Consider the following 26,732-nt stretch of genomic DNA (forward strand, 5'->3'; position numbering starts at 1 on the left):
GGGCTGGCTAAACTATCAAAGGGAAACACTATTTCCCTTTGACAGTTCTGTTCAGTGCCCCAGCCGCACATGCTCACTGAGCCACGCAAGGCTGGGGCGTTTTGCTTCGCCAGCATTGCATAGCTCATTGGAAATGCTGGCTGGGGCACTGCATGTCTGTATGTGCGAGGGGAGCTCCTGCGCCTACTCGCACATATGGACAGAGCAGCCTGGAGCGGGGCGTTTCAGCCCTCACGCGCAGGCCCCTGCAGAAGGTAAGTTTATGTTCATTTCTTTTTATTTAAACATGTGTATGTATGCATGTATGCTTGTGTTATGAGTGAGTGTAGGGTGATGGATGCTTCAGTGAATGATAGAGTGATTGCTGTATGAATGTGTGTGTCTGTGTGTTAGTTTGTTTTGGTCCGTTGAGCTGATTTTGGCAAGTGGTGGATAGAGAGAGAAGGAGGGTTGTACAACAAAGGCATTTTAAAAATGCCTAAATGCCTTTGTTGCACAATCCCTCTACCCACCTGCCAAAACTAGCTCTCCTTCTGAGGCGCTGTGGAGCCCAGGGAACAGGGATGGTATTTTTATACTGGATTTCTATCATAGATGTCCAGTCAAAAATACCATGCTTTCCCCCTTGGAACCCCAATGCCTTGCATACACACATAATCATGTTGATTGTGTTGGGCCCAGGGGACAGGGATGGTATTTTTTTTTATTGGACATCTGTCATAGATGTCCAGTAAAAAATGTCATGCCTGCCCCTGTTCCCCCCCTGCACCAATTGCAAACTGTTTGGCTATTTACCCATTTCTCTTTTTAAAGAATGCTCTACAATGCAACATTTTAACCCATTATTTTTTTTAAAAAATCACGGGGAACCCCCCCCCTTCCTGATTCCCCATTGATTGGTTCAGGCTGCCCTACTGCGCTCAGTCGCTTAAGCAGTTTTGGGAGAAATAGTTATGCCCCTCCATTTCAAAAATTCACAAGCCACCACTGGCCCTTGGACTGTGTTGGGAACGAGATGGGGGGAGCCCAGGGACTGTGGTGGGAGCAGGATGGGCGGGAACCATGGGAGAGTGGTGGGAGCAGGGTGGGGAAAGCCCATGGTGTGTGATGGGGCGAGCCCAGGGACTGGTAGGAGTGGGTTGAGGGAACCCAGCGATGGTGATGGGAGCAGGTGGGGAGCTCAGACTATACTGGGACTAGGGTGTTGTGACAGCACGGGAGGATAGCTCAGCGCAATGTGCTCGGCTTGGAAGCAAGACAACACGAAGCAACACAGGTTCAATCCCTGGGTCTGCGCTTAGAAACCTCTGGGTATTAAGCGCTTTATAAAAAACCTATCATATCATACATACTGTTGATTTGGCATTTTTGGGGGTCCCGGCCTTTTCGTTGTGTACTTGGAAACAATGCTATGTGATGCCACTTTCTGTTTTGTCAAGGGGTCAAAGATTGTGTTCCATTGCTTCCCGTCACTTCGGTGTGGGGTCAAATGACATCACTTCCCGTGATGTCAAGGGTCGTGTGATGTCATTTCCGCTACCCCTGGCATTTTGGTGAAATTACGTCCCTGAGTTTGCAGCATTTTGCACCTGGTACTATCAATGGCCAGTTAATACCAGTATGCCTGTGGCTGGCAAGTGCCTTTCCTAGACCTAAACAAAAGCCCAACATGTTGGTATTGCCAATGCTTGTTTCATTCATGTATATTCTTTGCTTCTGGCAAGACAGTAAAGCGGTTAAATGTAAAATTACGCTTCCATTGTCTTTATTAAAATTAGGGATTGCGGGGATCTACTAAATCCCTGGAACCCACAGTGCAGCCCTGAATCAAGCAGTGGTGACTGAGACCGAGTACGCCTTTTTTTTTAATTAATTTGATATATGCCGTTTTGGGAAACAGACAAGTGCCCCAGAGCACAAGCATACGTGTCCGGGTTACGTTTGCCAGCGAAGTTCAGAGGAATAAAGTGTAAGCAAGAGAGAATAATTTCTGATTAACCAATCAGCAACAACCTTGCATTTCCATTTCAGGTTTGTATTTGTTAAAGGGATTTCTAAGCGCCTCTCTGCGGGGAGACAGGAACCGGGCGTACTCCATAAACCGCTTGCCGTAAACTCTGCCTGCGATGTGACCCGTGGCCGCTGCCCCCGCCTCACGCTCTGAGTGTTGGAGAGGGTTTACGCTCTGCTGACCTGCTGTTATTGTCACTTCGTAGCAGTCCCAGCGCCTGTAGCAACACATTTGGGGTGGCTGGAACCCGCAATGTTCCCGGGCTGGGATGTGCAGTTGTGGCTGCAGCCGCTTTACTGTGTGCCCTCTTCACCTTTTCCGCACTGCCGTTGCTGACCGACTACATCCGCAAATGGAACATCGTGAAGCCGATTCCAGGTCCAAGCCCCGTCTACCCGCTGCTGGGCAATATCTTGCAAATCAGTACAGACAGCGCAGGTAATTCGTCATTAATGACATTTGACATCTGTCAGGTCTGACCTCGCCGTCACGGCTGTTTCTTCGGTAATCCCCACTTTGATTTACAAAGTGATCGAATCCTTCTTTGCCGCATTTTGTAAACTCCTTTGAAAGCAAAAAAAAAAAAAAGATAGCTGGTGGATTGGGGTTAGGTATGTAGGGAGTGTGACGGGTAGGTGAGTGAGAGTGCGGGGGCGGGGGGTGACAGGTGTAGGGGGGTTCTCCTGCTGAGTCCCGCCCCACGTTTTGCCGTAAAAAAAAGTCTGCAGTGAAAATTGGGACAAAATGGGATCCGACCAGTTGAATATGATCAAATGTCATAGATCCATTTATTTAATGTAGAATGAAGTTGAAGCTGTTATTTGACACGTAAAACAAAGCAAAAGATATTTGCAACCAGTACTTTAAAAAAAAAAATTAGCAACGTCTGCTGTTTTTATAGCATAACACAAACAAAAACCTGAGGTCATCCGCTGTTTTAATGTTCTAGATAGGGAGAACGTGGAGATTCTAACACAATTCACAGAAAACAATCTCCGTTACCATATTTTGATATCAACAAAGGGGTTTGGCTCAATTTAACATCACTCAAGGTGATTTGATTGTACAAAAATTACATTTTATTGGTATTGTACAAAATTAAGTAAAACAATAAAGTATGACTTTTGTCGTGCACAATTAATAAGATTGACAATCTCCTCATACATATTCAATCCTCATGACCTACTGGACTCACAAACCACATACACAATACATTTCACACTAGACAATTTATGTGAAAAGTAGCCAGACGTGAAAATAACGCAAATTAGTGCAACCAACAGAGTTCCAATACCTACAAACAGAATGACTGCTGTTATTGCAGTCTGGCAGCAGGCCTAAAACAATGTTTAAGCCGTTGTTGCAGCTCTCAACTTCATCACTAGGGCCTGAAAACGTTATTTAGTAGTCCTTTAGGTGAACACGTCATTTCATAGTGGTTTTTAGAGAAGGAGCCCATTGGAAGCAATTGTAGGGACATGTTTTTGAAGGGCAGGGATGGTGTACTGTACGCGTCAGCTGATCAATAAATGCGGAAGGCATATGGAAGGAATGTTTGTTAGTAGTGAAGTTGCGTTGGGCCTATTACTTATCAGAAATCTTAATTACTCGTAGTCGTAGTCCAATTCATGCCAACAGTATCTATTCAACTTGGGAATCCCATTGGAGGCTAGTAACTTTGAAAGGTGGTGGGGCGAACATCTTCGAGGCTTTGTTTGGGAGTGAGTCAGCGCATTGAGTGAGCTCAAACCCTTAACAGTTGGTTTAGGGAGGTTCCCCCAGTTAGAATATGTTTGAAAATTGGGTTCCAAACTCTGCAAATTACTGAACAGTTTCACACAAACATTGCCTAGAAGGCATTGGGTTTTAGGTACTAATGATGGTACATTAGTCTGACCTGTGGCCTTGAGCCTCAAGGGAGCCCCGAGCATCTGCCCTCATGTTGGTAGTTCTATGACACAACAAAATACTTCTTTAATTCAGGTCATTAAATGTGCCCTTTGCAGCACTCACGTTACAGGCTGCCTTTGCTTGCACCCTCAGGCCGCCACATCCCTAGCACTGCAGCATCCAGCTACACTACCTTTTACCCTGGTTTTGACTATTTTAGGACCATGCTGACAAAGTGCGATTTAACAGCTTTTCAGTGGCCATTTACTGTTTCAGTCCCCCACTGGCAGCCTGTGTTGTGATAACATGCAGCTATTAACCACCTTACTGCATTTCATTATGTCCTTATTATAACTTAAGCATCCCATGGGTGCCTCAGACTGTTTTTCCCTGATGTAGGCAAGGGTGGCCCCAAGCATGTTATAATGGGCCGCCAAAAGCCCTGACACATCTTCAACCAGCCTGGGCATGAATAATGTATTTTAAATCAACTTGTATTGAATATTGGCTCACCTCATTTTGTTTTCTCATATTGTGGTATTCCACTCAGAATGAGAACAATACAGCTACAATCCATTTTGCTTAACATATTTCTACAGTGACTTATACATTTGTCAGGTTGGTTCATTATGTGCCGTGTAGTCCAGTGCCATAAAGGTCGGTATTATTTTAGGCCTTGGAAGCCAAACCTTAACACATTTGAACCAATTAGAGCTGAGAAGTTAGTCAAATGCCTACATTGCAGACAGGCCTCACATCTTAGCTGAACTGACATGTTTGATCCTGGGCACGAAAATTATTTTCTCTCCCTGGGGAGGGACCAGAGGGGGAACTGGCCATTCTGACATAATGCCTGGCCCCCTCTCAGGCCCTGTATGCAGTGAGCAGTTGGAAACCTGCAGCTGGGTTCATACTTAAACAATGGGAAGCATCATATTGTGATGAGTTTCATTCTTGTGTACCCTAGTCAGCTGAAATGTGCGCACATTACAGTTAATATGCGCTGCTGTATGAAATTGAAACCACAATATCCCCGGCCACAAACCTTCCTCGATGTGTGTTTTTACTTTCTTTAATTCACTCTATTTACGTAGGTAAGGCAGGAGAATAGAGATAAAAGGACCGGCAGACTAAATGCCCCTGACCGAGAGGTTTCTACCTAAAATAATCCAACTGGATTGTTTCAAGTGTTTGTGGCCAATCATTCTGTGCTTGCCAAAATACTCCATGTAAGGCCTTCTGGAATTCTGAGTGGCAACACTGGCTGTGGAGACGTACCCTGTCTGCACAACCCTTGCCTCTCAATTTCCAAATCCCCAAATAGGGTAGGCTAGGGGCATCATCCCTCAGAAACTTGCAGAGAGGATATGGAGAAGATGCCTGAAACCAGACCCCAGCCACTGCCAACTCCATCAGTAAAGGATGCAACAAATGCTTTGGCCACATGGGTTCCACCACAATCATTTCCGACTCTGAACCTCTAATCTTGACCACTACCTTCTGAAGCAGAGGCAGTGGCAGAAAAGCACAGGGATGTCCCCTCGGCCAGGATACTGCCATGGCATTCACTGCCTATGCCCCCTGTAACGGGAACCTGGAGCAGAAGTGAGGATGCTCACCATCTTAAGGAGCAGAAAAAAGCTCATTTGCCAGCAAGCCGAATTTCCGGCTGATCTGGGCAAACACTCCCCAGCCTAACACCCTACACGACGGAGAAAGGATCCCGCTCAAACTGTCCACCTGCATGCTGCCCACCACTTCCCTTGATATGAACTGCCCCCAGAGGCTGTTAGGGAGAATTCTCATTCTATGGCTAATTCCCCTCACCTAGTGAGTCCCTCAGCAGCTTTGCTGGATTTCTGGAGTTTATTTTTTCCACCTGGTAAGAGTGTGAGCTTTTCCACCACTCTTACCTGTGTTTTGACATGTGTATTTTAACTGTTTTTGTGATTGTGGACTCTAGAGTACACCACTTCAGTAGCCCCACTCTTTGTGTGTTACACAGCACCTTCAGTGCAGTGACACAGGGTTGTCTCTTAGACTTCCCACCGACTCCATTTTCTGGGGCTGACTACTGTCCAACAGAAAAGGGTAAAGTTGCCATTAACTTTGCATAGTCATGTTAACCACGGATCCAGTACACCCCATCTTAGCCCTTTTTATCTGTGCCTCTTGGAGCAGTGTTTCGCTCCCTTAACATTAAGACTTGGCCGGTGGCAGTGGTAGCTACCCTAATTTTCCTACCGCAATTATATTACATAACATGGTAACGTTTTAGGCTATTTTAGTAGCCTCAAACTTTAAACCCGCTTGCCCAAATACTTTTTATGTTGGCTCCAGTTGGGTTTAATCGCCATTTCTTTTTGTTAACATCCTTCTTGGGTCTTTCTTTGCGCGGCAAACCAGGTTTGCCTCCTTTGTTCGCCGACCTTTGGCGGGCTTCTGACCAGAAGCCCTCCTTTGGCGTCTGGGTGTCTAGGTGGGCTGCATGTGAGGGAGGGGTGTAGTCACCCCCTGCACAGGTTCTCCTTGGAGACCCAAGTTGCACTTTGTGTTGATTTGCTGAGGTGGTTGTCCGGGCTGGACAACCCCCCTGCTGAGTGATTGACAGCCAGGCTGTGTGAATGGGGGATTTTGGCATAAAAGGCAGGACTCTTGGGCTAGAAGTCAGAGTCGCCACTGGAACTACAAAGAACTGAAGAGAAACGGAGAAGAAGACAATCCTGCTGCAACCCCGAGTCCCGGTGAAGCCCTGCTGAAGTCCTGAGCTATCTACCCTTCAACGACAAGAGAAGATCCAGTCCGGAATCTTCTTCCCTTGAGCCTGGTGAGATCAACCAACTCACCCTTTTTTCAGTCAGAGAATCCTCTCCTGGGTCGAAATCACTGCTGTGCTGTAGTGGTCCGGACAGCCATCAGAAGAGCCCTCTCCTGATTTAAAGGAGCGCACCTTTTATTGATCGTTGTCTTTTTCGCTGCTGCTGGCCTCATCCCTGGGTAGTGCAGATCGCTCCAGACATCCTCCTTCTTGTCCCCACGACTGAAGCCTCAGGAACCGTGAGTCTGCAGGAACTACCAGGAACAAGTGCAGTGGCACCAGCTTTTCTCCAACGGAATAAGGTACTATGCACATTTGGTCGTTCTCTCCGTCTGACCATCGGGAATCGGGGTGAACCCTTTTCCTCCTCGAAGATTTGTTCCTTCTTCCTTCCATTTTATAACTTTACCTTCCGTCTCGAACTGTTCAATGTGTGATCCTCGGCAACTGAGCATCTGCTCCGTTGACACTGGCGCAGGCATATTGACTTTAATCTGTTTCTTTGAACGAGTTCTCCGATTCCCTTGCCTTGACAAAAGTATTGACTGTGATTTTATCCACTTTTCCCCTGTTTGAAATTCGAAAGTACAAAGTGTGTTTTAACTTCGTGAGCATTTCTATTCACGGGTACGCGTTAGTATCGCAACACCGGTCTGTCAAATCCTAATGTACTTACTTTGAATTTGCTGGAACAAGTGGAATTAGTTGTGTGTAGTGTATTTTACGTGTGGTTTTGAATTTATAGAAGTGAAGTGTTCTGTGAACAGATGGTTTAGAATGTACTTATATTTTTTACCTGAAACCTTTAGTCAGTGTTTGCTTGAGTCACAGTAATTGTGGTTCTTTGTGTAATCTCTACTACTGCTCATTTACTCTTGAGATAAGTCTGGCTGCTCCGCTACTGCTACCACTTTAACAGTGTAGTACAGGCTTGTACCAAAGGTGAACTTGTATTACCACTTGTGGTCTTAATTGTGTCTAGTGGTCCCTAAGGGCACCGCACAGGATTCTGCCTAAAAGAGGCAGACTCTTCTGCTCCACCCAGTTGCCCAATGTGAAAGCCAGACGCCCGAGCAGCGAGACCAAGCCCTCCCTTGGGTGTTCACATAGACCAGATTGTGTTGCCCATCGCTACTAGTACCAACAACCCCCTGACACTGTGTGAGAAAACCTGCAGAGCAATACAGATTGCTGCAAACACCCTGCAGTTAGATCATTAAGCAGCGTGCTGGGTAGTCCATTGCTTCTGGTATCTGTTCCCCAAGAGTTGCTCCTTAGCTGAGGTCACTGAAATCTGTAATAATTATGCTTGGCAAGGGCTGCTGTATTGGAAACCCCATCAGGAGAGTCTCCTTGTCCAACCATCACTGATGCATGTCCCTCCACTCCAGAGTGATTAAAATCCTGTCCACGTATGCCTGAGAGTCTGCCCCCCCTACACCTGCGAGGGTGAGACACCAATGTGCACACGTGAAGCCTTGCTCATGGATCATGAACACACTAGCCGCCATATGACCCTGCACATGGAGCACCCCTCTGGCCGTCACAGTCCCATGGTCGCAGATTCCTCAAGAGATGATGGAGCCTGTCTGCCGAAACATGTCGGGGGGTGCTTGTGGTCTCGTGCAGAAGGGATGTGACCAAGCAGTTTGTGTTGGACTGCCCCTTTTGGGGTGGGACCAAGTCTGATTTGCATATGGTCTTTCCCCTTTTGTAATGGCGTGGCAGGCAAAGAACAATGTTCTGGAGGCTTGCCATGCAATGCCAGAGGTTAAGATTAATTATAAACCCTCCAGCCATCACCTCTGTTGTTTGGCTATAGTCACCCAAAGTGGGATGGGTATGCCCAGACTTGGGCCCCGTGCCTGCTGAGCATAGAGACCCAAACTACTCCTCACTAATGAGACTGAAACATTTCTGGGGATGCTTGTGGTCTTATGCAGAAGGGCAAGAAGCCTGGTTTGCATATGGTTTTTCACCTTTTGTAATGGCTTGGCAGGCGAAGAACAATGGTCTGGCGGGTTGCCCAGAGCAATGCCAGAGCTCTTTCGGTATGGTGCAAAAAAGGCAAATGTCGCTTGTCACCTTGACAGGCATTAGACCCATTAAAGTAGGTTTTCTCCTTTCCCAAATTACCTTTGACATTTTACCTTTATAAGGGGTCTCCTACTACTTGATACCATGATTTAATTTGAACTCTTAATGGCAGAATCATTCATTTGGATCCTGTTGGGAGAGCAGACCTTTCCAAAGCCCTCTGCCAGAGGTGTAGAAGTGTTCCATGGCCGAAACAAGCTCTGTCCCCTAACCATCCCCAGGGAACATTGGTGTTGACTGCTGTTGGACCAAGACCTGCTTTGACTGTTGGCTTCACAGGTACCGAGGCTCCTCATTGGAGTGGAAGAACTCCTGCAGGTGCCAGCTTGTCTACCTGAAATGGGCGGGAAGAGGAAAAGGACTAATCTTTTCCCTAAATCCTTGGATAGGACTCGCAGCACCAGAGGAACCAAAGCAGTTGGATTCCTATGGTCTGTCACTTCTAACCATCCACAAGCCCGAGTCAACCATGTTTAAATGCCTTTGTACCATCCATGACCTAGTTCTGCCTTTGTAACTAGCTCCAAACCTCGAAACGCTGTGTTTCTGCATCCATCTTGTTCGCCAGCAGAGCATGCCATCTGCCATACTCGCACACAAAGCTCTCTGCTCTTGAATAATGCATTGAACCACCAACATCTTTGCCACTGACTTGGCTGTTGAATGGACCCTGCTGGCCACATCAAACTATACTGCACTGCTTGCATGGCATATAAAACCACAAAGAGCTTCTCATTGAGCCTGACTTTATGCTTATTCGCCACCTAGAGCACTGCAACTTGCCGCATTCGAACCCGGGTCAACCCGCATGCACAGAACTGAAAATAAAATGTTCCATGCTCTCAAATGGACCACAAAGAGACTAAGGTACTTTTAAAAGGCCCGAGTACCTTGTCCACTTTTGGGACCCTAGAGACTGATAAGTTACCCTTTTGCACCTTTTCTGTCAAGACATAACATTTTAATTGACATTGTTGCAATTATTTGCACTTCATCCCAGCTAAATTAACCAGAGTGCTTACATCATCATGTTATGCATTTGCTGTGTTCTTTTTAAAGAGGTAGGTTGTTGCTATTGTTTTATAAAATGTTATTCTTGCATATTGGTGTCTTTAATTAAAGTCTATAGTTTAGATCTTTAATAGAACCTTGATTGGACAGTCCTTTATTTTGGAGTCTTGTGCTATTGCTGTTTGGGTTGCTACAGGATAAAATGCACATCTCTTTTAGGAGTAGGGCATGCCTTGGGCCATGCTAGCAGAAAAGTTGAAGGAGACATATCTCTTTACTGCACCTGTTTCACATTTATGGTTTGGATAGCTGTTGCTTGGTAGTTCTGCGAGGACCGAATAGGCAGTGTGAGGAATTTGAGGGCATCCTCACTTCTTTTCCCAACATATCCTCCTCCCATGTGGCCAGGGAAAGGCTGTCACTTTCGGATCCTGACCCTGGCGGTGGATAGGCCAGGAGGATAGCTCAGGGGCAACACGTTTGTCTTGAAAGCAAGACAGCGCATAGCAACACAAGTACGAATCCCGGACATGCGCTTAGAAACTGGTATCTTGTTTTAAGTGTGTTATAAAAGAACAATTATAATTATATGCAAGGGAGGATCACCTGGGTGGAGGAGACTTGGAGATTGGGGATGAGGCACCCTTGGGTTAGACACGGTATCCCCATTTCCCTTTTAATAAGAAATCGGATATCCCCCAGGCCTTTGTAGGATATTACCATTCCTTTCCCTGTCCAACTCCCAGTAAACACCAGTCAGGCACTGGGACAAAGAAGAGACAAACCAGAGCCATACATCATTCCTTTATTAACTGATACAGATACAGACACCACTGTGGTACAGGGATGAGGAAGAGTGATGCCGAGTACCAAGATCGTTGTGTAGTGAACGAACATTGCCTGCACCTGAGGCCAAGGGGGCGGTATGAATGGCTCGCTCAAATGAGGCCAAGGGAGTCAGTGTGACCAGTGCAACGCTTGTAGGAAAATCTGGGGGTGAAGCCAGGGAGACACATGCCCGAAGTGCCTACAAGCTGCAGAGTCATTGCAGCGGAAGCGGATTGTGGTGGGAGCACTCAAGAGGTCTCTGGTAGCAGAGCTGGTGTGCATACCTCTGGGAGTCATAGAGACTCCCTTTCCGTAGAACCGAGGCAGCGGAGAACCTGGAGGAGAGGTCTGCTGAGCCGGGAGCAATGACAGCCACCACGATCCTGCCGCCACGGAGAAGGGCACCTGGAGACAGCGTACCCGGTGAGTCAGAGGAGCCTGAATGGGGTGCAGACTGCATGGTTGCTGAAGGTCAGGTCCCATGCGATTAAGAGAGTGACCGTTGGGGCAATGTGAATGCTGGTCAAGTTTTAACTGAATACTTTTGATATTTATGATATTACAAAAACTGCTGGAAAAACCAAATGAAGGGTTTTGGAAATGATGAACTGTAAAAAGAGATGAAATGACAAGTCCAAGAGAGGGAAAAAGAAAACTGCAATATTTGAACTTGTGACTATGCCTGTGAACTGGGTACAAATTCCCAGCAGGAGAGTGAAATGGAAATTTGTTGTTGATCGACACAAAGTGACTGAATAAAAGAAAACCAGTGGCAGCGTGCCTGTGAAGAAGAGGCAAGTAAGGTGTGTCGGTTGTGTGACCTGTAATGGGTGGACCGTGTGGTCGGACAACTGCGCCCAGATCGAGTACATCCACCTAAGGAATAGCTTGTGAGTGAATATAGAAGAAAACCTATATGATGTGAAATTAAGGAACTGACCTCTCAGACATTGGGAAATTGGTGAACGGCAACCAAGCCAGAATAGCTCGGAAGTATCCCATTGAACTGTGTTGTTTTGGAACATTGAGAGACTTGAAAGCTTGGGGAAGGGAACCCCTCCTTTTGGTAACATGAGCTATCTTGAATCTTGGGGAAGCTAAAACTCCTTTTCCAGCAGAGAGTTGGAAGAAGCTCTGAACCTTTATGTGAAAACTTTTAATTTTAATGCTGACATCCCTACATATTGTATACAGTTAGATGTGAAAGCAACTATAGGTTTTGGACACAGACAGACATTTGTTTTGGACTTCCTGCCACAGATTAGCATTAGTTTCATTTAGGTAGGGACCAGCCAGAAATTAGCAGTTAGCTACGGGGCCACAAAGTTAGTGGAGAAAAACACGATTCTCTCCATCTTGGGATCTTCCCGAATGGCCCCTTTGCCCAACAAGGCCAAGGATGAAAGGCAAACTCAATCTTGTACCCCCACCTGACAATCCTGTTTACACAAGCATCTAATGATGAACCCTCTCACTAATGCAAGAACAACCTGGGGCTGGCTCCCACACATCTGGTGTCAAGAATGTTGTTATTTCTACGAAGTAAAAGGCTTTCCCAACTTCTGGGGCAACCTCTGCCAACCTTGACTGGAAGTTTTGCTGTTGTCACCTTTTGTTGAGGCTCTGCCATGTAATCTTCACTGTACCCCAGAGGTCTCCACCCGAAGAATAACATCAGAGTGCCCTGGCTGCGCTTGCCTGTGTGTTTGCCCACCTTCACAGTGGATGCACCCACTCCTCTGGAGAATGATCAAACAGCACCTTCCCCTCAGAAGGAGTCTTCAGAGCAGTCACCTTTTGATGCCCATCGGAATGCCTGTCCCTGGGGTGCAATTTAAAGCACCCAGATACTGTTGTCCCCATTGTTACTGCAGTAGCATGAACACCATCATAGACCAAGCTAAAAGCAGTTCCACCTGCAATATTGGCACAAAATCATCCCCATCCTCTACAATATTTGCCAACTGCCTAAAACCACCCAATATGGCTTCAGTCATGTCTGAGGCATACATGGTAGCCTGGACGGATATATGAGCCACAGCATAGACCATTTTCTGTGCAGAGACCAACTTCCTGTCCACCTCATCCTGCAGAGCATCTTCCTCCGCCAAAATGGAAGAGTAGCTGGCCAGACTGAACAGATTTGTGTCCAAATGCAGAGGCTGTGGAAGACATAGTAAATCACCAAAACATTTTGCTGCTCCTTCCAGATGCTCAGAATTGTTTCCTTTATCTTCAGAAGCAAAGGAAGGCTCAGTTTGAGGCTATGTTTACATTTCCTAGGAAGAGGCCTGGTCCTGGACTCCACATCCAGAACAGCCGGTATCTACTGCAAACCCATATAGATGGTCACCTAAAAAAGCACCACAGCATGTGCCTCCTTTTCCAGACTGCTCCCTCTGGGGTCATTGAGCCCACTACTATTCGACTCGGAAGATGTAGATGAAGAGAATAAAATAGAAAGCACCCTTTAGGAAGTTTGATGCTGGTGCATCTCCAACCTCAATGCCTTGTGTTTGATGAAGACCAACCACTTCTCTGAAAGCAATAGTAATTCTCTTCTTTTTCTTCAGGGCCCTTCTCTTCCTAGCAGGGGATGAGGAGGTAGCGCTCATAGAATCACCATCTGAGAACAGGTACTCCTCTTGTCCAAGTGCTTTCTATAACTCGCACTGTCCACGACCGGCAGAAAACCACCACAATCCTGCTAAGTCCACCAGCCGCCAAAACCCCAAACTGTTGTACATACCAGCCAAATGTCAGGCAACAAACCAGGAAACACGCATGCACCAACACACCTGCTCCCTATCTGGGATGTCATTGTGCAATGGAGCAGTGTCATGCAATCACTTATACCTGTCACCCATGTATTTATTAAACACCATACCCAGCTGCCTATGTTGGCACCATGGAGTCAGCCCCAAAACCCAGAGGCACCCCATCATAGCCAACCGAAGTCCCAGACCTTCCAAGCCAGGTCAGGGTTCCTTACACACTCCCCTCCTCAGATAAGTGACCGATGCTCAGAGGGTCTTCATGTGCCAAAGCTGACACATGAATAAAAATATGCTGTGCGCAGGATATAACCTTGCTTCTCGATGCCCTCACTGTACCACACAGACACAGTCCGAGCAGACAACGGCAACATTACAGACACCTGCCACCAAGATTCAGCCACAGCACTTGCATGTGAAAAACAGTGAAAGAAGAACTGCGGGAAGCTGAAGACTCAGCCCCTGTTCCCACCCTTCCCTACATGTCCACAAACGTGAAGCAATTTTATGTTCTGAGCCAGAAGCAGGGCAGGCCACCCCTCAGCAGAATCCGTCATTCAAGAATACTGACCAGCTATACAACGCCTCATCTGGCCTCTCTAAGTTAGCAGGGGACCCAGGAGGACCTCTGCCTTACCGTAGATGCCAAAGCACAGCAGTGTGTGCAGGTAGAAAGGAGCACAAACAGTTGACCCTCAAAAGCCCAGATTCTTCAGTATCTCGAAGCAGTAGGCGGGTGAGCTACCTACGAGAGTTCCTGTCAAGGTGCAGGAAAAAAAACACTAATGCATGATAGTGGCTGAGAGAGGTATGCTCTCCGTAAAGTGGGGAGAGACGTAGTGGTTCAAGAAAAGATGGAATGGGTTGTTCATGTGGATGTCAGGACTGTGATGAATCGACTTCTGTCCTGCTGGTGTACAAGGGTTATGGTGACTTACACTGTGCACCGCTACCACACGGGGCAGTCTCCAGGTGCTCACGTGGCTCTGCAAGAAAGGACAGGGTTGGTTAGTGAGGATGGAGGGTAAAGCTAGGTCCAGAACCAGGAGAAACTGGCGTCTGTGTGTTGGGTTGCAGATGGGTTGATTGCTTGCACTGGCTTGTTGTATACGTAAGGGTGAGGCCCGATGTCTGGGTTGTTTGTTGTATGTGAATGTCTGTTATGTTGTGTGTGTGTTTTATGTGTACATTGGCTGGTATTTAAGGTTGCGATTGTGCGCACTACTTGTGTCCGTAGCGGTAAGGTCCAGTGCCTGGAATTGTTGTGTATGTGAGTGTTAGTTATGTTGGGTGTGTGTTTGTGTGTAGTTTGGCTCGCCCATGGGCATGTATACTACACGGGAGGTGTGTAGAGAGGAGCAGGAGTGGGATGGTTAGTACATTGGGTACTCTCAAAGTTCTTCTAGGTGTCTAATCTTCACCTTTCTATTTAAGTGTGACGCATGGCTATTCTTCAATCTAAAGGTGACGCAGGGCAAATCCTCATGAATTTCATCATAAATGTGAGGCAAGGCTATTCTTCTCATATTTATCTACATGTGACTTATGATGACTAATCTTCACAATTCTTTCTAAATTGTGACACAATGCGAATCTTCACAAATCTTTCATAAATGCGAGGCACGGATATTCTTCATAAATCTATCTAAATGTGACACATACTAATCTTCAGATATATTTAAATGTGACGCAATGCGTTTCTTCACAAATTTATCATAAATGTGAGGCAATGCTATCCTTTACAAATCTATCTAAATGTGACACATGGTTAATCTTCTCAGATCTATCTAAATGAGATGCATGGCTAATCTTCATAGATCGATCTGAATATGACTCAAGGCAACTCTTCCCAAATGTATTATAAATATGACGCATAGCTAATCTTCACAGATCTATCTAAATGTGACGCATGGACACATGGCTCATCTTCACATGTCTATCTAAATATGATGCATGACTATTCACAGATCTATCTAAATGTGACGCATGGCTGATCTTCAGAACTCTCTATAAATGTGACGCATGGCTATTCTTCAGAAGTCTATCTAAGTGCGACGCATGGCTATTCTTCCCAATTCTAATGTAATGTGACAGATGGCTAATCTTCACAGATCTATCCAAATAAGACACATTGCTAGTCTTCCCAGAATTTCCTGTCCCCAAAATGCATTTGGGCCCAACACATTTCGTTTCCCACAAAATACTTGTAAATCCTGCATGATGTCTGCCCCCAGTATATATGTTGGTGCAACCCATTTCCTTCCACAATTCAGTACAATGGCTAACGATGAAGCGTAGTACAATGGCTGACTATGAAGGGTGAGTAGAGGCTAAAGATCATACTCACCCTATATACTTCTATAAACCAAGAGTGATTTCAGTCATAAGATAAAAGAGACACTGTTAAGAGAGATACCTCCTTCTCCTCTTGTGGTAATGTGGCCCGAGGGAAGGTTATACTCTCATGAGGGGTAGTAATCTGATGCAGCAGCAACCCAAACAGCAAAGTATAACAGTCCAAAATAAAGGAATGTCCAATCAGGGTTCTATAAAAAATATTTATACTTTTAATTAAACACACCATATGCAGTAATAGCTTAATAGAAAATCCTACAAAAGCACACCCTGTACGAAGAACACAGAACTTGCAAGATGCTGCATTCTGGGTATGATATGTTCTTGAGTTGCAAAAGGGATTAATGTGACCTAACCAGTTGTTGGGGCCCAAAACTAGACCAAGGGGGCAGTTATTAGTCAACAAAACCTTTCTGCGGTTATTGGCGGTTCAACAGTGTTGAACCAGGCTGATTGGTGCTTAGCCAGCCAATCAGGCCAAGCAGAAAATCGTGTGTCATCCCAGGTGGGGAGCATGCGTCGAGCTGGTCTGAAACGGTAGCAAAGAGCAGTTCAAGTGCAGAGTTTTACAGATGCAGCTCGGATGGCTCAACAGGGTCAGTTTGAAGATCGGGTCTGGTTCAAGTTGTGGTAATTGCTGGTTGAGGTCAGCGTTTGGCTCACCAGAGGTTTGAGATAAGCTCTGTTGATTGTTTGAAACTGTGAACCTGATGATCCGAGGTGCGATTTGATGAGGCAGTTTCTCGATTTCAAGCTTGTTCAAATCGTTTGGTAACCACTGGATCGAGCGATGCATAATTTGATGCATCCATTGGTTCTAGACGAGGTCTGGCAAATGAATGGAGGCTCGCTGAGGTTTGAAGAGATGCTCAATAAAGCGCAGATTATGAGGGCCACCACCGTTGGTCCAACAGCCAAGGTGACAGCGAAGATGCTGGTGACTGGATAAGCAGTTTGAGGCATGCATATCCTGCGCGGTCGATGAAGATCAGCTGTAAAGATGCTGCTGGTTTGAAAGGTGCAGGTACAGCAATGGCTTCCTGTTTGAGCCTAGGAAATGATGCGCTTAGCTAACGTGGTGCAGTGCCAAACTGGTTTGAGAGGTGCAACACAACAGTTCATAAATCAGGCGAGTGCCAAAGGCAGCATCAGAGGGTCCTGTTGGTTCAAATGGGTTGAATAAGCTCGGATGACGATTCAAATCGATTAGATGGTGAAAACACAGGTATCCTGTGATTCCCACTCCAGACTCTTAGGCACAAGATGGGTCCTTGTTCTTGGGCTCGCAAACACAGGGGAGGCTGGCACACAACTGCAGGTTTCCTTTAACTCCAGGTTTCCTTTAACTCCGTGATGTCCTGGATACCAGTACAGGTGATTGGACAAAGACGAACCTGGTGTAAGGGTCAATCCCTGCCTTTGGAACAAATGCACTTTACCTTTTGACATCACACCCAAGGTGCTGTGTGCTTGCAGAAGTAGGGGACAGGAAGGAAAGATCGAGGCAGAGAGAAACAAGATGATGGAACCTTCCTCCAGCTGTAAGACCCTGTTGGTATGTAACACTCTAGTGTGATGCTATTCCTATTGTAAATGGGTCTGTCCTTTCATTCCTGTTCCTAAAATAGCTTCCTGTGAAGTGGCTGTCTCTCTGGGGAGGATGTTTCGTGCCTTCACAGAGGAACACAGAGAGGCAACCCCCAATCATACTATCAGAGTCAAAGAAAGCCTCGCTGTGGGGAATACACATAACCCTTCCACAACTGAGCTGGGCTCACAGGGCTGACACAGGTGTAAAGGAATTGATGTGACTTGGATACATTTGAGAGAAAGGGACAGTCTCGGCTATAGGGAAAAGGGATCAATTGCCCCCCCCCCCTGGTTCCATATACTTATATATGGGCTAGCCCGTCACTTGAACCAAATGCAAAGTGCAAAAGAAAATTGTAAACAAAATAAAATTCTGCTGAGCGAGGCCTATCTGGCTGGTGAGTTGACAAAGGCCATACTGGGCTACGTCTGAATTCTATTTTCAAATGTGTCCAGCAGGCTCTGAATGTGCCTCCAGTCAGAGACAAGTCTGCATATTGGTGTGAGCCTGTGGCCAGAGCAACGCAAAGGCCATGTCCTGCGTGCATGGTTCCACAGGCAGCACACAGATTCCATTCTGCGAGTCTGCTATGCTGGGTTGGGGTAAGGCTGCTGGGTTACAGGAACTTGTGTGTCTGGACTATTAGTATAAAGCAAAACTACTGTTTGCCAATGCATATACAGATGCAAGGTCGGATGTCAGTTATGATCAGTTTAGGCCAGCACAATACTTCCCTTCATGTCTTATGTAACATCAATATACACAAGAGCCTAAACTGTGCTTGGTGTGAGGGGTCAGAAATGTTTTCTCACAAGTCACAATTTTATTAAATAAAAAGTGGTGAAATAAATGCCTATATTTCCCTAACCTAACAAGGATTTCCCTACCTAATAAACTAAGTCTAAAGGGAAATGACCTAATGTCCAAAAGTATCTGTCCCTCACATTGATAAATACAACAAAATCATACAGGAATTAGTTGGTGATTTATACTTTTTAAAAAACCATATATGTTCAAACACAAAAGCAATACACAGGAATTCTTGTGACCAGGGTTGGATCCCCATCCCCTGGATCAAGTCAAGATGTTTCAAACCAAAGTTCAGGCTCCACTACAGGTCGAGATTACAGTTCTTTTCATTCACTGTGTTCTTTACTTGGAGAAGTGACTGTCTTAATTCAAGAGGATTTCCACACTTGAAAACACTTGAAAACAATAGTTAATGTTTTCACAGCCTTCTGCTTGCTAAACCAAAAGAGTTTCTCTTCACACAGCAAGTCAGAAGTCGAGGTAAATGTTCTCTGAAGACCAATCAATTGTTATCACGTCATATTCCTTCTTTAGAAACAACCTCTTAGTCAGGACGGTTATAAAACAGTTCATCAAGCAATGTATTGGATTTGCCGCTTCTGTTCACCACAACATTCTACCACATTCACAGTACTTCAAGTTATATTCTTCCTGGTCTACTCGCCTGCTAAGACTAACCCCTAATGTCCCTTTCCTGGTTTACTCTCCTGCCAGGATAAACATCAACTGGTACACTGTGGTAAGGTTTGTTAACACAACTGGCATACAGTTTCTTTCTCCAACTACTACACAAAGAATAATAGTTCTCACATTGTCTGTCTGCCATAAGCAATGCAGGTTATGCTTCTCTCCTCCTTGTTCCTTACTATAAGGAGGGGTTCTCTCCTGCTGTATTTGTGTTTCTTTTACCCAACCTCTTGGCTGCAGGTAATGTAGGCTACAACTTCCCCCCTCAAGGTATCTTGTTATGGGACTGTCAAATTCAAATTGCCTTGGTGTCACTCTCAGCTTTCTGTGGCTTTAGCAATGTAAGTTATACTGTCCCCTTTTTAGATGTCGCTCTTAAGGAAGTTTGTATCTCCTTTGATTTAATATTGCCCCTCTTTGGCTTGGGCAATGCAGGTTATAATAATCGCTTATTGCATATTTTCCCAATTTAGCTTTGGCAATGTGAGTTACAATATTCTCCTATCTGACATCCCATAACATGAGAGTTGCATCCAGTTTGCGTACCTTCAAATATTTGGCATTCAAAAGTATTCAGCTGTCTCCTTTGGAGTGCCCTGGGGTCACCTGAATCAGACCAACTCACAGTTTTTGTCCCTGTGTCTCCTTCTGACACACTGCTTCCACTTCTTTGTTCGTTGGGACTTCTGCAACATTTGACAGTTTTCGCTAGCCTGCCATTGCTCATGCTGCTTGTCAACAAAGCCTGCACAACCCTGTGCACTTGCCGGTGAGAACCTTACACCGGAGCGGGCTGCAAGACGCACAGAGCTTCTCTCTTCCTCGGGGTCGACGGCCTCAGTACTTTTTCCAGCTGTTCGTCCTCTGGATATACCAGGGTTACCCCCCTCCACCAGACTCTCTGCACAACGTCCTGGTGTCAGCACAGCAGCGACTCAGCTTCCTCCTGCTGTTTCTGTCTGGTCCACACCCTAAGAGCCTTTAAATGTTTAAAGGTCCCCCTCAGGTATAGGCCATTACAACGACTAGACAACACATTACTCTTTGGTAACTCTGGACCCCTGTTCCTCATCGCAGTACTAGGCACATTGTGGGACTAAGAGTCCATAATGATCCTGATTGTTTTAACATCAGAAATATCAGTTTTATAATAGGCAAATAAAACTGTATGGTCATTAGGGATATTGTTCAGAGGGTTCTCCCATTCTGCCTGACCCGTTTCTCCTCCCATGTGATCATCCCACAAACTACCACCCCCAGGATTAGGTAATGGCTGTCCTTCCCTGGCCACATGAGAAGGGTTCCAGGCCAGGTTTTTGGCATGATCACCTCTGATTCATCACATAGGTGACATAGTAAGAAACACCACTCTTTCATCAGCTTCCCACGCCTACTTTGTATCCTCCTACCATCATCATGCCTCATTTCCACATCCTATCAATTTACATTTGCATTCTGAAATTATACTTGTTTCCAAGAGAGGAACAATTTTCCTGAGATATGTTCTCGGATGCATGCCCCTGAAAAATGGAAATTGATACTAATGTGTACAGACTGAAGTATGTACATGTGGAGTGGGCAAAATCTCAATTAGAGATCGTTCCAGTAGCGATCAAGCCTACCGTGTGAAAGATTTGTTGAGTTATGCACTCTGCCTTTGTTAAAGGTAAGAAAAATCGACAGGGTGCCTTGTTGGCCTGACCATCACCTGGAAAGTTTCTCTCCCCTGACAGCTACTTTCCATTTCTAAATTATGCCAGCTGCCTGCATTGCAAAAGGCAGTATGTTCAAGGGTAGAGAAGTTACACTAAATGGCATACCCCATGTGTACAACACAGCTGTATGGTGCTCGTCATGGAGACAGTGTATCTCCAATAAATCTGTCAATGCAAATATTGAGATGTAAGTAAAATGATGTAAGGTTGGAATGTAGGTTTGGTAATAAAAGAAGCACTCCTTGTAATGTAAACATTGGCTGGAACTGAAAACATTTCATTGTGTGCAGAAGAAACCAGGTTAGTGAAATTGTTGTGTTAGTGCTGTGAAAATATGACATACTGTTAGGGTAACGTGTGCCACTTCACAAACTGTATATCGCTTAGCAAAGCATTATAAACTTACAACTTCTGGAAGAAAACGTTCTACATGAGTGGTTCATGAATTTGTCTTGGAAACAGGTTTGCTTGGAATTATGTAAGTTTTACTCCTGGTAAAACTATTCAGACTTCCTTTCGTCGAACAACGTCACTACAGTGTTTACCTGTGGGAGAACTGTGGAATGATGTTCTATATTTAAGCCATAAGCACACGTTCCAGGGGCTGGAATGGGGTATTAACGGCCCAGGGCCTGAGTAAATAGGCTCAAGCATAGTGGGGGCCTTTAACGAGGGTACCGTTGCTGTTACAACCCATTCCAGCCCCTGGAATGGGGGCTTATGGCTATTAGCACCCCAGGTTTGCAATCCGGAAACCCGGGGTGCTAAGATCAATGCATTTCCCGTCCATTGACACAAAACACTTTCTTAAAATGGCCTCCATGGATCAGGAGGGCGGTGGAGCCCTTCTTCTATTTCCATGGTGGCCATGAGGGACACGGAGCGAGCTGAAGCAGGAGTGGGGGTAGGTACCTCCGCTGCTGAACTAAGAAGGTAAGTAAACATGGACCCTACCGCATGGGAGGCCCGAAGGCATAAGCTGGGAGGTGGGGTGGTCGTGGGTCCGGCCGGGGCAGCACCTTGTAGGTGCTCGCCCCATTAGCATGCAGGTGCCAGGGTGGGCAGCCTGGTCCCCACTACAACGGGGATCCAGATAGCCAGGCGCCAGGCACGGAAGGGAGGTGGCAGAGGCAGGCGACGACAGGCAGTCCCTGCCCCTGACACCCACATCAATGGCCATGCTCTCATCCGGGTGGCTGGGGGACAAAGGGGCCTGTTGATGCTTCAAAGGGAAAGGGGGATGCCTGCCCTCAGGCCAACTCTGGCCTATATCTGGAGGAGGGCCGGCAGCCCCCTATCTTCATTTCCCCGGCCCAGCAGCATGGCAGGATCACTGCCTCCACCGCTGCACTGCGCGAGATGGGCAATAGTAAGTTTAAAAAACTCCCTCCCACCCCTGGTAGACACACTACCAACTTGTGAATAGTGAACAACAGTCAAAGGCATTAGTGCACAAGAACGTGGAAGCTCAATAACGCTCGAAGAAACAAGTTACCACAGGCCTTACTGTTCTAATGTAAGTAGTAAATATCAACTAGCAATAAGGCCGCCGTTGGCAACTTTAAAGAAAGTAAGTATAATAGGCCTCTCGGGACATAATTAAATAACAAAAACCACAGGAGCAGGTTGACTGACTCGAGGTGAGTTGTAGATAGCCGAATCCCAGCAATCCACCTACAGGGAGGTGAAAACCCGAAATTAACAGAAAAACCAAACCACATGGGCAGGTTGACAAAATTGAAGCAAAAGTGGAAGGAAGCCGAAGAGCGGTAAAATGCCCCAATGGAGTCAGGTAAATATCCAGACCAAAGGGGTGGGTTGCCAAACTTTAGGCAAAGCCTGGGGTAAACTGAAGTCCAGTACTTGATTCACGGGACCTAATTAAATTGCCAACCCATAGGGGCAGGTGACCAAACTATAGGTAAAGTTGAGGAAAACTGAAGCCAAGGAAATGCTGCAAGGTTCATGAATACAAAACCAAAACACAAAGGCAGGTTGCCACATTTGAAGTAAGTATTGACATAAGCAGAACACACTTAAAAAATTGCCAAATAATAATGATATACAAATTCAAAGGTCAAGAATGGAGATAAACACGTTCAAGGCTCATAGAACCCACCCCCGAGGAGAAACAATTCAATTATTAGAACACAGGCTCAAAGAACCCACCCCGGAGTAGAAACAATGCAATAACAACGCATAGGGGGTTTCAAACACTAGTGGATCATGAGCTAAGTGAAGAATTCAATTATTAGAGCACAGGCTAAAAAAAACCACCCCGAGGAGAAACAATGCAATAGCAACGCATAGGGGGTTTCAAACACAAGTGGATCATGAGCTGAGAAAACGCCAATTATAACACAAAATGTGTATACAGAAAGGCTAAAACGCCTGCAAAAAATGGTCAAATTATAATAATATACAAATTCAATGGCTCAGAGAACCCACCCCGAGGTGAAACAAAGCAATAACAATACATAGAGGGTTTTAAACACAAGTGGCTCATGAGCCAAGAGAACGGCAATACTTCAACCTGTGAGCATGGAAGAACACAAGCCCCAAACCCAGATCAGGTTGGATACAAGTGGAAGCTCAATAAACCACCTCTGAGGATGAAAAGTAATAGCGCCTCACCAGGGGCCACGCCACAAGTGGATCAGAGTGAGCGAAAAAGGATTCCTTAAAACACAGTGGAACTGGCTTACGCACCGCACCACAAAGGGCACAATGCCCCGGAAACTGAAGACATGTGAAAGGCAAGCCAATGCTTCAGAATACTCCTCTGAGAATAAAATATTACTAATCCCCCTCAGGGGGTCACACCACAAGTGGGGCCCCAGGGCGATAAGAAGGTAGGCACATGCCTCAAAGTGCAGAAAAAGTGCACAACAGTCAGTGAAAGGCATATACCTCCCCACCATATATGGAAAAAGACAAAAAGGATGCAGAGGAAGGTCAACTGTAAAGTCAAAGAAGAGACACCAGACACAGCTCACATGCTGGGTCCACCAAATACACCAGACACAGCTCACACGCTGGGTTCACCGAACATCACAAGCTTTCGTATGAAGGGTGACAGGGATCAGCCTCGAGTTGGCCCTACGTGGAAGTAGGGCCCCCGCTCACCTGATCCCTTGTTCCCCAAAATATTTGTGTGCTATTTTCATTATGTTTGGTTGGCTTTCTTCCCACTACAGCTCATGATATAATAAAGCTTGTGGCCAAAGGTTTTCCACCCTACCGCTTGATTGGACTCATCATTATGGCACTGCCATTACTCTCACCTGTCACACCACCCTGCATGGTTCCCCCACACTAAAACACTTCCAGGCTTATGGGTCTAGGTGTAGGAGGGACTGGGAAATTTGAAGTGAAGGGAGTGTGGGGGAAGATGGCAGGGCGGGGGAACCATCTGTCAGGTTGCTTGGAACGCGGGCTTGTATCGTGGGATTCAGCCCCCTATCCAAGCAACCTGATTGGTTGCGTCTTCCGCCCTGAATGCTAATTGAAAATTCAGTACATACTGAAGGCCTATTTCACACTTTCAATACACTGAGTGAAAGACAGATCGGAATGTCCAAAAGAGCAGTAAAAAACAGCAAAGGGATAAAGTGTATAGCGAAGAAGAGTGAAAGATTAAAAACACAAGGTAAGCTGCAGAAAGACACTGTCATAGCAAATGTATGTTGTTTTATTTTTGACACCAGGTGATAATTGTGAATTAAATAACTCAAGAGGAAGTCCACCTTGTCAGATTTCAGGTGGTGAGATAAGTACGTTCCATGCCAGTACATTTTGCATACTTCTCATGATCCATTCCTTTCTATTCCAGTATCACTCCTATGCTTCTTCTTTCCTTCATGCATACTCTCTTGCTTTACTGCATGTGATGGTGCGGAAAGCTTTTCATTGTTGGGTGCAGTGATCATGGGCACTGACCCACATTTCTGCGCAGTGCTGCATTTTTTATTGTCAACAGACATGAGTGCAACACCACTGGGCTTATGCAGCTGGAGCCACCCACCTCCAAAATTGTGGGCCATTCCTGAAGGGACCTTTTAACTTTCAGAGTTGTCATGAGTAGGACAAAATGCAGACGATGGACAGAGACCGATTCTGCACAATTATTTTCCTTTTGTTATCTGCAGTGCTATTTAGACGTGAATTGTTTGTACAATTGGCATTGCAAAGGGTAGTTTTGAACGGAAAGACCCCCATGACTCTAACTAGCATCTGTGTCTCCTTCCAAGACAGTTAAAGTGAGTAGTCTGTAAAAGCTAACTTTTAAAGACTAGTTTATACCCATGATGTCCACAATTTCTTTTAGAGCGGGGACCATGGTTATTATGGCATGGCATAAAAACATGTAAAATGCATGAGTAAAATGTTACATATGCGTTTAAATCTGTGTTTAATTAATTTGTTTGGGGGAGATGGGGCACAGAACGAAAATGCCCTTTGGGCCACCCTCATATTCTCCATCATACAACAGCACAATACGTTGTTACACCAGCATGAGATTTCAATGCTGGTGCAAATGCTTTGGATTCTTATGGAATCTGACTGATTTTTACACCAGCTAAAAGCAGGAAGATTCCAAAGGAATACATTGCAAAATCTGCCTGCTATGCATAATTGGCAGGCGGTATTTACTCAATTTTCATTTAAAAGTGAAAAAACGGAGCCATACACGAGATTACGCCTGCATTTGCAGCTTTGTTTTGCACTTCATAGAGTGACCGAAATTGCATGCAGGGGACCTATGTGCATGTTAGGGCAAACATAAAAGGTCCCCTCTATACATTTTCTGAACACAGAGTACTGTACAATAGGAGTATGTCACTGCTATCAATATTTTGAATTCTAGGACTCGTGGTTTTCCTGTGTCCAGGATGTAGAAAATAAGGTACAATGATATTCTTTTGGCTAAATAGGTCTCTATACGTATTTACATATTAGCAGGTTACCTGTCTATGGGTTTTTTCAGTTAAACACGATCAGAGAGTTTTACTGTAGTCCTTTAAATCTAAAACCAAAATATGTGTACTAAGTAGAACTCCATGCGGTCAAGGGATTTGCAGAGACTGTTAACATCCAGCATTCACTTCTTAACCAAAGTGTGTAATCTTACTACGCTTTAACTGCAGAAAGTGGTGTCCTTAAAAGAGATTAAACACCAACTATTCGATAAAAAGATTGATTTACAACAGGGCACATTTAATTATTTAAGGGACAAAATGGTGTCCCTCGCTGCTCCTCCATTATTGGCCCTGAGGCAGCCACATAGAACTGCGTTATTGTTTTGATGACCTTCCTTCAGTTCTCAAATCTCTGAATTTGACAGGCAGATATGTCTCACCAGCCAGTCACTGCATAGTGCACTGATATTAATGTTTTGCCCTCTAGCTGCCAATCACTGAAGTTGTTTGAGCCATTCAGCATACTACCTCACACGAGAATGAGTGAAACTCTTTGCTATGCCCAGTTGTGCTATTTTATTGAGTCTTGCATAACACATCTCCCTTTTCCACGGTTTCCAAGAGCTTTGGGTCTGGGCCCCAGAGTCCAGCACAGGGCACGGATGCTTTGTTGCAATATTGATGTGTGGAGATCTGAACAATAAGGCTGTCTGTTGTTAATTATCTAGAGAAGTGGTTAATTTGCGGTGTCGGTTGCTAAAGTAAATTGTTTGGAGAGACCACCAGGGGGCGCAGACAGGATGGCAGCTTAAGCCTTCGCTCCATCTCCAGGCATGCGAAAACTGCAAAAGAATTTGTTAAGGTGAAAACTTCAAACAACTTTGACCATGCAATTCTGCATCTGAAACGTCGGGCATGTGCCAGTGTAACATAAGGTGAACCCGCAGCCCGCAACCGAGCAAATGGAACCTTTCAGGAAATCATCGGGCCACGAAGCAGCAGTTCCAACATGGCGGAGGTCCACCTTGCTCTTCAGTGACATTGGCACAAGTTTCACAAACTCGTTGCAGACTCATCGAGGGGTGTAAGCGATCCAGGACTCCTGATTGAGGACCGCTCTGCACACCGCTCACTCCCTGTGACCGCTGGTAAGGAGATTGAGGGGGTGTGAGTCTGGAGAGCAAAGCGCGAAAGGCACAGATTTCCGGAGTCTCCTACCCACGCGC

The 26,732-nt window shown here is 45.7% G+C and overlaps 1 protein-coding gene across 2 annotated transcripts in view; it reads left to right on the forward strand.

Annotated features, from left to right (window-relative positions):
• The first annotated feature begins 2,343 nt into the window (after nucleotides 1-2,343).
• The window catches only part of LOC138516426 (cytochrome P450 4V2-like), a 1,267,862-nt gene continuing 1,243,473 nt past the window's right edge, over nucleotides 2,344-26,732 (forward strand). The window contains exon 1 of one of the 2 annotated variants that reach the window (XM_069631546.1): nucleotides 2,344-2,449. The gene's annotated coding sequence lies outside the window, so the exon portion shown is untranslated. The remainder of the gene's footprint in view (nucleotides 2,450-26,732) is intronic. The other variant, XM_069631545.1, reaches the window with a different exon arrangement.

The sequence above is a fragment of the Ambystoma mexicanum genome, chromosome 6q, assembly GCF_040938575.1.
Source record: "Ambystoma mexicanum isolate Mex_15411 chromosome 6q, UKY_AmexF1_1, whole genome shotgun sequence".
NCBI classification, from domain to species: domain Eukaryota; kingdom Metazoa; phylum Chordata; class Amphibia; order Caudata; family Ambystomatidae; genus Ambystoma; species Ambystoma mexicanum.